Source organism: Bombina bombina, chromosome 2, assembly GCF_027579735.1.
Source record: "Bombina bombina isolate aBomBom1 chromosome 2, aBomBom1.pri, whole genome shotgun sequence".
NCBI lineage: Eukaryota > Metazoa > Chordata > Amphibia > Anura > Bombinatoridae > Bombina > Bombina bombina.
In genome coordinates this window covers 738,101,847-738,117,558 of record NC_069500.1, presented here as the reverse complement: position 1 = coordinate 738,117,558, position 15,712 = coordinate 738,101,847, and positions in this window count along the sequence as shown.

The following is a 15,712-nucleotide window of genomic DNA, read 5'->3' as shown; positions in this document are numbered from 1 at the left end:
GGAATAATATCCATGGCGGCTACCATGAGACCGATTACCTCCATACATTGAGCCACTGTTGGCTGAGGAGAGGACAGACAAGATTAAAAAATCTTGGGTTTTCTGACCTCCATCAGAAATATTTTCATCAAAACAGAATCTATTATGGTTCCCAAAAAGACTACCCTTGTAGATAAAATTAAGGAACTCTTTTCCAGATTCACCTTCCAACCGTGAGAGCGCAGAAAGGATACAAGCATCTCAGTGTGGGAGCTTGCTAGATGAAAAGACTGGGCCTGAACCAGAATGTCGTCAAGATAAGGCGCCACTGCAATACCCAGTAACCGGAGCACTGCCAACAGAGATCCCAGAACCTTTGAAAAAATTCTGGGAGCTGTAGCTAGCATGAAAGGAAGAGCCACAAACTGGAAGTGTGGAGAAAAGCAAATCTTAGAAACTTGTGATGATCCCTGTGGATGGGAACATGAAGGTATGCATCCTTTAATTCTACTGTTGTCATAAATTGACCCTCTTAAACTAAGGGAAGAATGGAACAAATAGTTTCCAATTTGAAGGACATTACTCTGAGGAATTTGTTTAGACTCTTGAGATCCAAGAGTGATCTGAAGGTTCCCTCTTTCTTGGGAACCACAAACAGATTGGAGTAAAATCCCAGACCCTGCTCCTGTACTGGAACAGGAACTATCACTCCCATTTCAGATAGATCCCGAACACAATGTAAGAATGCCTTTCTTTTTATCTGGTCTACAGATAATCTTGAGAGAAGAAATCTGTCCCTGGGGGGACACGATGCCTATCGGCCAAGGATCCTGAACATCCCGAACCCAAGCCTGAGTGAAAAAGGAAAGTCTGCCCCCGACAAGATCCGGTCGGGGGTAGACCCTTCATGCTGACTTTGAATCATTAGCAGGCTTCTTGGATTGTTTTCCCTTATTCCAAGATTGGTTGGGTCTCCAGGAAGGTTTGGACTGATCCTGTTTTGTAGAGGGAGAGGAAGGTTTATCCTTGAAGTTTCGAATGGAACGAAAATTACTCTGACGTCCCTTCTGCTTAGATTTCTTATCCTGAGGAAGGAAATGACCCTTTCCTCCTGTAATCTTAGAAATAATCTCAGCCAAAGCTGGGCCAAACAAGGTCTTAGCCTTGTAAGGAATAGACAAAAGCTTAGACTTAGATGACACATCTGCAGACCAAGATTTCAGCCATAAAGCTCTTTAAGTCAGAATGGCAAAACTAGAAATCTTTGCTCCCAACTTGATAACTTGAAGTGAAGCATCAGAAATGAAATAATTGGCCAATTTAAGAGCCCTGATCCTGTTCTGGGTCTCTTTAAGAGGAATGTCTGTTTGAAAGCAATCAGACAACGCATCAAACCAGTATGCCGCCACGCTAGAAACGGTAGCAATACACACCGAAGGTTGCCATTGTAAACCCTGGTGAACATACATTATCTTAAGAAAACCCTCCAGTTTCTTATCCATAGGGTCCTTAAAAGAACAGCAATCATCTATGGGAATAGTAGTTCTCTTAGCTAAAGTGGAAATTGCCCCTTCCACCTTGGGGATCGTTATCCAGGACTCCATGATAGAGTCATCAATGGGAAACATCTACTTAAAAAAAGGAGAAGGAGAGAAAGGAATACCCGGCTTCTCCCATTCCTTAACAATAATTTCTGAAGCCCGATCTGGTACGGGAAAACATTCCAGCATGGAAGGCATCATAATACTTAAATTTACTAGACTTTTTATGGTTGACAATGACAGTAGAGTCCAGAGTAGCCAAAACCTCTTTGAGTAGTAAACGGAGGTGTTCCAGCTTAAACCTGAAGGATACAACTTCAGCATCAGAGGAAGGACTTACACCGTCAGAATCTGAGATTTCACCCTCAGATGCTACCAAAAAAATCCTCCTCATCAGATTTATGAGAGGAAACAATCGGAATAGCCACGACCGAGTCAGATACCTTACGCACTGATTCTTTAGACTTCCTCTTGCGCTTTCCCTGTAGCATGGGAAAAGCAGACAACACATCAGAAACTGCAGAAGAAATTAGGGAAGCAACGTCTTGCAAGGAGACCCCAGCCGGAGCTTGAGAGGAAGCGCAGGGCACTGGAATTAATGGGTACTGAAATTTGGGATACCTGCGGAGAAAAATGTGGCATATCTTGCACATTGTCAGAAGACTCCTGGACAGCATCCTGTTCTTCACACCTGGTCTATCCCATTCCTTAGTAATCTGGAAAGACATCAGTGTAAACAGGCACTGCAAAGTATTTGTCCATTTTACACAATTTCTCTGGAACTACAATGGGGTCACAGTCATCCAGAGTCGCTAAAACCTCCCTGAGCAATAAACGGAGGTGTTCAAGCTTAAATTTAAAGGCTGTCATTTCAGAATCGGACTGAAGTAACGTCTTCCCCGAATCTGAAATCTCACCCTCATATAGCAACTCCCTTGCCACGGTTTCGGAGCATTGTGAGGGTATATCGGACATAGCTACTAAAGCGTCAGAAAGCTCTGTATTTGTTCTAGCCCCAGAGCTGTCTCGCTTTCCCTGTAAGCCTGGGAGTTTGGACAATACCTCTGTGAGGGTATTAGTCATAACTGCCGCCATGTCTTGTAAGGTAAACGCATTGGACGCGCTAGATGTACTTGGCGTCACTTGAGCGGGAGTTATAGGTTCTGACACGTGGGGAGAGCTAGATGGCATAACCTCCCTTTTGTCAGTCTGAGAAACCTCTGGTGATAAATCTTTAAATGCCATAATATGGTCTTTATAATTTATAGAAATTTCAGTACATTTGGTACACATTCTAAGAGGGGGTTCCACAATGGCTTCTAAACATATTGAACAAGGAGTTTCCTCTATGTCAGACATGTTTAACAGACTAGTAATGAGACCAGCAAGCTTGGAAAACACTTTAATAAATGTGAAACAGCAATTAAACAAAAACGGTACTGTGCCTTTAAGAGAAAAAAACTATCACATAAACTGCAAAACAGTGTTAAAAAGTAGTAAACTCTTCGAAGTTTTTACAGTGTGTATAAGGGACTAAAGCAGCATTGCACCCACTTGCAAATGGATGATTAACCCTTTAGGCCCCAGACCAGATTTTCAAAACTACCTGCCCTCAAATACGATTTAGGGAAGAAATAAGCCCGCTATAGTGGTCCTCAAATGCTAGAGGACTCCTTTAGGGAAGCTGGATGTCTCAGTCTGAATAAGAACTGCGCATCTAGAGCACGAAAATAGGCCCCTCCCACCATGCACTCGATGTCAGAGGGCCTTAAGAAAATACTCCTAGGAGTATCTGACTAGCCATGTGGAAACTAGGCCCCAAAAAAACGATTTATCACCCTCAGAGAAAAAACGTTCTTTCTATATAACATGTAAACGTTTTGTCACTAAGAAATATGAGTATTAACATGAATATTACCCTTTTTTGTAAGCATGATCCCAGTCGTTGTTAAATCACTACATCAGGCTTACCTCAATTATACAAGGCTCTGTCAGCATTTTCTAGATCTTATCATCTCTCTAGAAATAAATATACTGAACATACCTCAAGGCAGGTAATCTGCAAACCGTTCCCCCCACTGAAGTCTGTCCTATACTCTTCAGTTATGTGTGAGAACAGCAATGGACCTTAGTTACAAACCGCTAAGATCATCAACCTCCAGGCAGATTCTTCTTCTAATTTCTGCCTGCGAGCAAAACAGTACAACGCCGGTACCGTTTAAAAATAACAAACTCTTGATTGAAGGTAAAAACTACACTAAGTCACCACATATCTCTTGATACTTCCTATCTTGTCGAGAGTTGCAAGAGAATGACTGGGAGTGGCAGTTAGGGGAGGAGCTATATAGACAGCTCTGCTGTGGGTGTCCTCTTGCAACTTCCTGTTGGGAAGGAGAATATCCCACAAGTAATGGATGAACCCGTTGACTGAATACACCTTACAAGAGAAAACTGCTTTATTTTTTAAAACCTGAATCCAAACTGGAGCTGTTTCAGTAATGACAGGCTAACAAATGACAGTTAAGCTTGAAAAACGTTAAGATGCAGATATCTCTCCTCCATATACAGGAAGTGAGAGAATAACAAGTGCACAAGAGATACATTTTTATCTAACAAAAGCCCCGCCCATCGTGGGCGTGTAAAAAATAACGTCTCAGCAGACATCTTAATGCAAAAAACGTTAATAAAACCACCAAAATGAGACAAGTTCTCCTCAAGTCCCCAGTGCCTGCAATACTGCCATACATAATCCCCTTACAACACTAGGAGTAATGCATTAAATATCCCTGTCAGAGAAATAGTAAAGTGCCATGTCTTTTCCTTAAAGCAGCTTAAGAAAATAAATTAGCACTTACCTCAATAATCTGCCTGGCAGCAAGGCAGCTCACTAGGTCAGTGACGTGCAGTGAGGTCAAAGGCTGGTGAGGCACTAGATATGATATGCCGGAGAAACACATATACAGAGGGCCGCAAGTACCCCCAACAGGGCAGGTTTAAATGATAGCTGAACCAGTGCATAGGTGAAATAATCTGCTGATGGATGAGAGAAAGTTAGTAGCCACTGAGTTACTAATTAGCTGATTACTTCACCTGTGCACTGATTCAGCTATAATGAAAACCTGGCCTGTTGGGGTACTTGAGGGCCATGGTTGAGAAACACTGCACTAAAGCATCAGCTCATCGGAAATGTATTGATTACCTGGAGAATAAAGCACACATACTCTGCTCACTGACACACACACACACACTCTGCTCACATACCTACTTACTCAATTATGTGGCACAGTGCCAGTTACTAAGCAATTAGAATGATACACAATCTTTTCTCTACTCACTACTGTATTGTAAAAATAGAAATAATTTACCATACAAATTTTACACAAAGGACAAGTGATCAATACTGCCAACACAGCTGCTGCAATGTGGTGCTCAAGAAACGCACGTGCACATCCGACTTTAGGTATGCTCTTCAACAAAGGATACCAAACGAATGAAGTACATAATAATAAAAGTAAAATAGAAAGTTTATGTTTATTTTTTTGTGTGCAATTTCTATCTGAATGATAGAAATTTAATTATGACTTTCATGTTCCTTTCAAAAACTAATTTGATTTGCTGACATGGGGCCAGTAACAGTTAATGCTAATTTTCAAAATATAAATAACTGGAAAAGTCTATTAAAATAGCATGCTCTACCTCAATCATGAAAGTTTAATTTTAAATGTCTCCCTTTGACTATGTGTTTAACCAGTTACTTTACAGAGGCATTATTTCTAAAAACATTTAACAACTGCAATAATTACATATATTTTTTTAAATGACTCATTATCTCCTTTTTATTAATATAAACTTGTATAAAACCAGCACATATTAAGAACACAATGCAACAGTTTTCAATTGATTTGTGAATTACAAGTTAATAGCAGTCTTTAAATAAATGGAGACACAGAGAAAAATAAAAATAGATACTGCATCCTGAACAGACATAACATATATGGAGTTTGTACCTAATTAAATCAAATAACCATAAAAAAACATAATTTATGCTTACCTGATAAATTCCTTTCTTCTGTAGTGTGATCAGTCCACGGGTCATCATTACTTCTGGGATATTACTCCTCCCCAACAGGAAGTGCAAGAGGATTCACCCAGCAGAGCTGCATATAGCTCCTCCCCTCTACGTCACTCCCAGTCATTCGACCAAGGACCAACGAGAAAGGAAAAGCCAAGGGTGAAGTGGTGACTGGAGTATAAATTAAAAAATATTTACCTGCCTTAAAAACAGGGCGGGCCGTGGACTGATCACACTACAGAAGAAAGGAATTTATCAGGTAAGCATAAATTATGTTTTCTTCTGTTAAGTGTGATTAGTCCACGGGTCATCATTACTTCTGGGATACCAATACCAAAGCAAAAGTACACGGATGACGGGAGGGATAGGCAGGCTCTTTATACAGAAGGAACCACTGCCTGAAGAACCTTTCTCCCAAAAATAGCCTCCGAGGAAGCAAAAGTGTCAAATTTGTAAAATTTGGAAAAAGTATGAAGCGAAGACCAAGTTGCAGCCTTGCAAATCTGTTCAACAGAGGCCTCATTCTTAAAGGCCCAAGTGGAAGCCACAGCTCTAGTAGAATGAGCTGTAATTCTTTCAGGAGGCTGCTGTCCAGCAGTCTCATAGGCTAAACGAATTATGCTACGAAGCCAGAAAGAAAGAGAGGTAGCAGAAGCCTTTTGACCTCTCCTCTGACCAGAGTAAACGACAAACAGGGAAGACGTTTGTCGAAATTCCTTAGTTGCCTGTAAATAAAACTTTAGGGCACGAACTACATCCAGATTGTGCAGAAGACGTTCCTTCTTCGAAGAAGGATTTGGACACAAAGAAGGAACAACAATCTCTTGATTGATATTCCTGTTAGTGACTACCTTAGGTAAGAACCCAGGTTTAGTACGCAGAACTACCTTATCCGAATGAAAAATCAAATAAGGAGAATCACAATGTAGGGCTGATAACTCAGAGACTCTTCGAGCCGAGGAAATAGCCATTAAAAATAAAACTTTCCAGGATAACAACTTTATATCAATGGAATGAAGGGGTTCAAACGGAACGCCTTGTAAAACGTTAAGAACAAGGTTTAAACTCCATGGCGGAGCAACAGTTTTAAACACAGGCTTAATCCTGGCCAAAGCCTGACAAAAAGCCTGAACGTCTGGAACTTCTGACAGACGTTTGTGCAACAGAATGGACAGAGCTGAGATCTGTCCCTTTAATGAACTAGCAGATAAACCCTTTTCTAAACCTTCTTGTAGAAAAGACAATATCCTAGGAATCCTAACCTTACTCCAAGAGTAACCTTTGGATTCACACCAATATAGGTATTTACGCCATATCTTATGGTAAATCTTTCTGGTAACAGGCTTCCTAGCCTGTATTAAGGTATCAATAACTGACTCAGAAAACCCACGTCTTGATAAAATCAAGCGTTCAATTTCCAAGCAGTCAGCTTCAGAGAAGTTAGATTTTGATGTTTGAAGGGACCCTGTATCAGAAGGTCCTGTTTCAGAGGTAGAGACCAAGGTGGACAGGATGACATGTCCACCAGGTCTGCATACCAAGTCCTGCGTGGCCACGCAGGAGCTATTAGAATCACTGATGCTCTCTCTTGTTTGATTCTGGCAATCAATCGAGGAAGCATCGGGAAGGGTGGAAACACGTAAGCCATCCTGAAGTCCCAAGGTGCTGTCAGGGCATCTATCAGGACTGCTCCTGGATCCCTGGATCTGGACCCGTAACGAGGAAGCTTGGCGTTCTGTCGAGACGCCATGAGATCTATCTCTGGTTTGCCCCAACGTCGAAGTATTTGGGCAAAGACCTCCGGATGGAGTTCCCACTCCCCCGGATGAAAAGTCTGACGACTTAAGAAATCCGCCTCCCAGTTCTCCACTCCCGGGATGTGGATTGCTGACAGGTGGCAAGAGTGAGACTCTGCCCAGCGAATTATCTTTGATACTTCCATCATAGCTAGGGAGCTTCTTGTCCCTCCCTGATGGTTGATGTAAGCTACAGTCGTGATGTTGTCCGACTGAAACCTGATGAACCCCCGAGTTGTCAACTGGGGCCAAGCCAGGAGGGCATTGAGAACTGCTCTCAATTCCAGAATGTTTATTGGCAGGAGACTCTCCTCCTGACTCCATTGTCCCTGAGCCTTCAGAGAATTCCAGACGGCACCCCAACCTAGAAGGCTGGCGTCTGTTGTTACAATTGTCCAGTCTGGTCTGCTGAATGGCATCCCCCTGGACAGATGTGGCCGAGAAAGCCACCATAGAAGAGAATTTCTGGTCTCTTGATCCAGATTCAGAGAAGGGGATAAGTCTGAGTAATCCCCATTCCACTGACTTAGCATGCACAGTTGCAGTGGTCTGAGGTGTAAGCGTGCAAAGGGTACTATGTCCATTGCCGCTACCATTAAGCCGATTACCTCCATGCATTGAGCCACTGACGGGTGTTGAATGGAATGAAGGGTGCGGCAAGCACTTTGAAGTCTTGTTAGCCTGTCCTCTGTCAGGTAAATCTTCATTTCTACAGAATCTATAAGAGTCCCCAGGAAGGGAACTCTTGTGAGTGGAACGAGTGAACTTTTCTTTTCGTTCACCTTCCATCCATGTGACCTTAGAAATGCCAGTACTAACTCTGTATGAGACTTGGCAGTTTGAAAGCTTGAAGCTTGAATCAGAATGTCGTCTAGGTATGGAGCTACCGAGATTCCCCGCGGTCTTAGTACCGCCAGAAGAGCACCCAGAACCTTTGTGAAGATTCTTGGAGCTGTAGCCAATCCGAATGGAAGAGCCACAAACTGGTAATGCCTGTCTAGGAAGGCAAACCTTAGGTACCGGTAATGATCTTTGTGAATCGGTATGTGAAGGTAGGCATCCTTTAAATCTACAGTGGTCATGTACTGACCCTCTTGGATCATAGGTAAAATTGTCCGAATAGTCTCCATCTTGAACGATGGAACTCTTAGGAATTTGTTTAGGATCTTTAAGTCCAGGATTGGTCTGAAAGTTCCCTCTTTTTTGGGAACCACAAACAGATTTGAGTAAAACCCCTGTCCCTGTTCCGATCGTGGAACAGGATGGATTACTCCCATTAACAAGAGCTCTTGTACGCAGCGTAGAAACGCCTCTTTCTTTGTCTGGATTGTTGACAACCTTGACAGATGAAATCTCTCTCTTGGAGGAGAGTATTTGAAGTCCAGAAGGTATCCCTGAGATATTATCTCTAGCGCCCAGGGATCCTGGACATCTCTTGCCCAAGCCTGGGCGAAGAGAGAAAGTCTGCCCCCCACTAGATCCGATCCCGGATCGGGGGCCCTCAATTCATGCTGTTTTAGGGGCAGCAGCAGGTTTCCTGGTCTGCTTGCCCTTGTTCCAGGACTGGTTAGGTTTCCAGCCTTGTCTGTAGCGAGCAACGGCTCCTTCCTGTTTTGGTGCAGAGGAAGTTGATGCTGCTCCAGCTTTGAAATTACGAAAGGAACGAAAATTAGACTGTCTAGCCTTAGGTTTGGCTTTGTCCTGAGGCAGGGCATGGCCTTTACCTCCTGTAATGTCAGCGATAATCTCTTTCAACCCGGGCCCGAATAAGGTCTGCCCTTTGAAAGGTATATTAAGCAATTTAGACTTAGAAGTAACATCAGCTGACCAGGATTTTAGCCACAGCGCCCTGCGTGCCTGAATGGCGAATCCTGAATTCTTCGCCGTAAGTTTAGTAAGATGTACTACGGCCTCCGAAATGAATGAATTAGCTAGTTTAAGGACTCTAAGCCTGTCCGTAATGTCGTCCAGAGTAGCTGAACTAATGTTCTCTTCCAGAGACTCAATCCAGAATGCCGCTGCAGCCGTGATCGGCGCAATGCATGCAAGGGGTTGCAATATAAAACCTTGTTGAACAAACATTTTCTTAAGGTAACCCTCTAATTTTTTATCCATTGGATCTGAAAAAGCACAGCTATCCTCCACCGGGATAGTGGTACGCTTAGCTAAAGTAGAAACTGCTCCCTCCACCTTAGGGGCCGTTTGCCATAAGTTCCGTGTGGTGGCGTCTATTGGAAACATTTTTCTAAATATCGGAGGGGGTGAGAACGGCACACCGGGTCTATCCCACTCCTTAGTAACAATTTCAGTAAGTCTCTTAGGTATAGGAAAAACCTCAGTACTCGCCGGTACCGCAAAATATTTATCCAACCTACACATTTTCTCTGGTATTGCAACTGTGTTACAATCATTCAGAGCCGCTAACACCTCCCCTAGTAATACACGGAGGTTTTCCAGTTTAAATTTAAAATTTGAAATATCTGAATCCAGTCTGTTTGGATCAGAACCGTCACCCACAGAATGAAGTTCTCCGTCCTCATGTTCTGCCACCTGTGACGCAGTGTCTGACATGGCCCTAATATTATCAGCGCACTCTGTTCTCACCCCAGAGTGATCACGCTTACCTCTTAGTTCTGGTAATTTAGCCAAAACTTCAGTCATAACAGTAGCCATATCCTGTAATGTGATTTGTAATGGCCGCCCAGATGTACTCGGCACTACAATATCACGCACCTCCCGATCGGGAGATGCAGGTACTGACACGTGAGGCGAGTTAGTCGGCATAACTCTCCCCTCGTTGTTTGGTGAAATTTGTTCAATTTGTACAGATTGACTTTTATTTAAAGTAGCATCAATACAGTTAGTACATAAATTTCTATTGGGCTCCACTTTGGCATTGCAACAAATGACACAGGTATCATCCTCTGAATCAGACATGTTTAACACACTAGCAAATAAACTTGCAACTTGGAATACAATTCAATTAGAATAATATTAAAAACGTACTGTGCCTTTAAGAAGCACAGAAAATCTATGACAGTTGAAAATTAATAAATTGAAAACAGTTATAGTGTAAACAACACAACTTTAGCAAAGGTTTAATCCCATTAGCAAAGATAACAAATTCTGAAAGCAGGAAACAAAATACAGAATAAACGTTTTTTATCTCAGTCAACTATAATTCTCACAGCTCTGCTGAGAGAAATTACCTCCCTCAAAATAAGTTTTGAAGACCCCTGAGCTCTGTAGAGATGAACCGGATCATGCAGGAAATACAATGAGCTGCTGACTGAAATATTTGATGCGTAGTAAAAGCGCCAAAAAAATGGCCCCTCCCCCTCACACACAGCAGTGAGAGAGAACAGAAACTGTCAGAAAAAAGATTAAGCAACTGCCAAGTGGAAAAATAGTGCCCAAACATTTATTCACTCAGTACCTCAGCAAATGAAAACGATTTTACATTCCAGCAAAAACGTTAAACATAATTTTTAGTTAATAAACAGCTTTATGTACTTCTTACAGTGTAATTCTAGTGAAGTACCATTCCCCAGAATACTGAAGTGTAAAGTATACATACATGACATTATATCGGTATGGCAGGATTTTCTTATCAATTCCATTGTCAGAAAATAAAAGCTGCTACAAACCTCTATGCAGATTCATCTGCCCGCTGTCCCCTGATCTGAAGTTTACCTCTCCTCAGATGGCCGAGAAACAGCAATATGATCTTAACTACTCCGGCTAAAATCATAGCAAAAACTCTGGTAGATTCTTCTTCAAACTCTGCCAGAGAGGTAATAACACACTCCGGTGCTATTTTAAAATAACAAACTTTTGATTGAAGATATAAAACGAAGTATAATCACCATAGTCCTCTCACACATCCTATCTAGTCGTTGGGTGCAAGAGAATGACTGGGAGTGACGTAGAGGGGAGGAGCTATATGCAGCTCTGCTGGGTGAATCCTCTTGCACTTCCTGTTGGGGAGGAGTAATATCCCAGAAGTAATGATGACCCGTGGACTGATCACACTTAACAGAAGAAAGGGAGGCTTAGCAATATTCAATGTCAAAAACTTTAGTTTAAATAATGTGGACACTGCACACTGAACTTCAAACTCTGGGTTTTAAATTATAGATTTAAATTTGAATTGACCCTTTGACTTCCCGTCAGTCTATATATCCTTCACTTGCTAGGAGGCATCAAGAGGGGTGCCTCCTATTGGTCCCAATTTTAGATGCTAATATATTGACAGAGCACAGGTGGCGCTGCAGCACAGTTTTTCCTTTGACCCATGTACTGCAATGGAGAGAAGCGTTCCTGTACCTGCCTCTCCATAGCTTTACATGGGGGGGAAAATGGTGAGAAAAAAAAAAGTTGGGACTTTTTTTTTTGTTTTAATTAAAATGTAATTAAGCTTTGGCCACATATGGCAGGGTAGGCACTGCCTCCCCTGCCTCCTATGAGTGCACGTCCCTGCACTAGGTTTGGAGAGGTTCTTTCCCTCACATTGACCTGTGGAAAATAATAATAAGAGCAGCAACTTTTATTTACATATTTTTATTTAAATATGAGGGAGGAGGCGCTGTGAGAATTATGTCCCCCAAGTTCCCTTTGCTTAAAAGCCACCAATGCTCTACTGAAGAGACTGAAATGGACTACAGCTACACCCTGGAGTAAAAACAGCACATACTAGTACTAATAAAATAATAAACTCTTAATTAAAGAATCTTTCCAGACACCTAACTTTACCACTTCCTTACACTAACGTAGGCAAAGAGAATGACTGGGGGTTGGATAGAAGGGAGGTGATATTTAACAGCTTTGCTGTGGTGCTCTTTGCCACCTCCTGCTGGGCATGAGTGATATTCCCAATAGTAATTAGATAATCCGTGGACTCATCATGTCATTAGAAAGAAACACACTTTTTCTAACTTTGACCCCCAAAATCTGTTACACATCTACAACCACCAAAAAACACCCATGCTAAATAGTTTCTAAATTGTGTCCTGTGTTTAGAAATACCCAATGTTTATTGGGAAGCTCTGTTTATTCCAAGAAAACTGTTTGTGACAAAAGGTCACAATTTAAGGTTGGTGGAAAGAAGATTTAATCTCCTGCAACGGAAACGTTTTTTCACTGTAAGAGCAATAATTGTGGAACTCATTACCAAAGGAGGTAGTGAATGCCAATACCCTATAATTTAAAAAATGTTTGGATACATTTCTGTCTAGAAACAAAATTCATGGATATGATTGCTAGTATTAAATGGGTCACCTTTTAGTGGGATTATTTAAGTTTAACTGGAGCTTTCTGTAAGTATTTTAGATTTGTATAGGTTGAACTCGATGGACTTCTGTCCTTTTTCAACCTCACCTACTATGTTACTATGTGTGCGTGCACGTGCGCCTGTCCCTTTAAGAAGAGTGCCCCTTTAAAGAGACACTGAACCCAAATATTTTCTTTTGATTCAGATAGATCATGCAATTTTAAGCAACTTTCTAATTTACTCCAATTATCAAATTTTCTTCATTCTCTTGGAATCTCTATTTGAAATGCAAGAATGTAAGTTTAGATGCTGGTCCATTTTTGGTGAATAACCTGGGTTGTTCTTGCTGATTGGTGGATAAATTCACCCACCAATAAAGAAGTGCTGTCCAGGGCCTGAACCAAAAAAAAGCTTAGATGCCTTCTTTTTCAATAAAGATAGCAAGAGAACGAAGAAAATTTGATAATAGGAGTAAATTAGAAAGTTGCTTAAAATTGCATGCTCTATCTGAATCATGAAAGAAAAAAATTGGGTTCAGGGTCCCTTTAAGGCTGTATGCGTTGCATGCGTATACATACTGTTATCGCTCCTTTTTAGACTGTGTGTGTGGTGTGACTTTACCCACTAAAGGTTGTTGTGCCTGATGTCAATCTACCCTTTAAAGTTGCGCTGTGTGAACATTGCTGTGATCTTTCCCTTAACCCCTTAGTGACCAGAGCACTTTTCCATTTGTTGACCGTTTGGGACCAGGGCTATTTTTAAATTTCTGTGGTGTTTGTGTTTAGCTGTAATTTTCCTCTTACTCATTTACTGTACCCACACATATTATATACCATTTTTCTCGCAATTAAATGGACTTTCTAAAGATACCATTATTTTCAGAATATCTTATAATTTACTATAAAAAAAATAATAAAATATGATGAAAAAATGGAAAAAAACACACTTTTCTAACTTTGACCCCCAAAATCTACAGCCACCAAAAAACACCCATGCTAAATAGTTTCTAAATTTTGTCCTGAGTTTAGAAATACAATGTTTACATGTTATTTGCTTTTTTTCAAGTTATAGAGCAATAAGTACAGGTAGAATAAATACAGGTAGAATTTTCTATTTCCAATTTTTTTTATCCAAAATTAGCAATAGTTACATTGGAACACTGATATCTGTCAGGAATCCATGAATAGCCCTTCACATGTATATATATATATATATATATATATATATATATATATATATATATATATATATATATATTAGACAACCCAAAATATTGATCTATGCCCATTTTGGTATATTTCATGCCACCATTTCACTCCGAAATGCGATCAAATAAAAAAAAATTGTTAATTTTTTCACAAACTTTTTCACAAACTTTAGGTATCTCACTGAAATTATTTACAAACAGCCTGTGCAATTATGGCACAAATGGTTGTAAATGTTTCTCTGGGATCCCATTTGTTCAGAAGTAGCAGACATATATGGCTTTGGCGTTGCTTTTTGGTAATTAGAAGGCCGCTAAATGCAGCTGCGCACTACACGTGTATTATGTCCAGCAGTGAAGGGGTTAATTATGTAGCTTGTAGGGTTAATTTTAGCCTCCCATCTGACACATCCCACCCCCTGATTCCTCCCAAACAGCTCTCTTCCTTTCCCCACCCCACAATTGTCCCAACCATGTTAAGTACTGGCAGAAACTAAAATAAATGGCTTTTTTTTTTTTTTTAAATATATATTCAGCAGTGATGGATCCCCCAACCCCCTAATCCCCCCTAAACAGCTCTCTAACCCTCCCCCCTACCTATTTGTACCCAAATCGCCATATAATTAGTTTTTTTTTTTTTTTAAAAATCCACATTTTTCTGTAGTGTAGCTGCCTCCCCTCCATAACCTACCCCCTCCCAGATCCCTGGATAATATTTACCCCCCCCCCCCTCCCTCCATCAATTACACTTCTTATGTTCCATAGTGTAGTGGTCCCACCCGCTCCTGTCCCAGTGCGCGCCCCCGCCCCTGTGCACGCTCCTGGTGCCCCTGCGCACGATCCCGCCCCCTGACATATTTCCCCCAGGGCCGCCTCCCTGGAATGGCTCCCACCCACCAACGATTGGCACCATCGCTGGCCGATGCAGAGAGGGCCACAGAGTGGCCCTCTCTGCATCAGTGGGTAAAAAAGGTATTGCAGTGATGCCTCAATATCGAGGCATCACTGCAATACCTTGAAAGCGGCTGGAAGCGATCACAATCACTTCCACCGATTGAAACCCCACCCCAGAGTACGTGCCAGGCACGTCCTTGGTCACTAACCGACACCCCATGTAGGACGTGCCTGGCACATCCTCGGTCGTTAAGGAGTTAACCCCTTAACGACCAAGGACGTACAGGGTACGTCCTACAAAAAAGTTCAGTTAACAACCAAGGGCGTACCCTGTACGTCCTCAGGGGTTTTAAGCGGTGGAAGCGATCCTGATCGCTTCCAGGCGCTTTCAAGGTATTGCCGTGATGCCTCGATATTGAGCATCACTGCAATACCTTTTTTGGCACACCGATGCAGAGAGAGCCACTCTGTGACCCTCTCTGCATCGGCCAGCGATGGTGCCGATCGTTGGTAGGTGGGAGCCATTGCAGGGAGGCGGGTGGGTGGCTCATTGCTGGCAAACTTCCGGCCAGCAGAGGGAAATGGCTGTCGGGTGTGCACGGGAGTGCATGCGGAGTGTGTGTGTGCATGTGTGCGCGCCGGCGATCTGGCCGTAGTTAAATATTTGAAGTGGTGGGGAAGGATGGTGGGTGGCAAAGGAGGGGGGAATACATTTTCAAAAGGGATCTGGGAGGGGGTATGCAGGGTATGGAGGGGAGCAGCTACACTACAGAAAAAGTGGGGTTTATTTAAAAAAAAGCCACATTTGATTGCAAAGTGGGTACTGGCAGACAGCTGCCAGTACCCAAAATGGTGGCAAATAGTTAGTGGGGGGAGGGTTAGAGAGCTCTTTGGGGGGATCAGGGAGGTTGGGGGCTAAGGGGGGCTAAGGGGGGCTCCTATACAGCAGAATATATA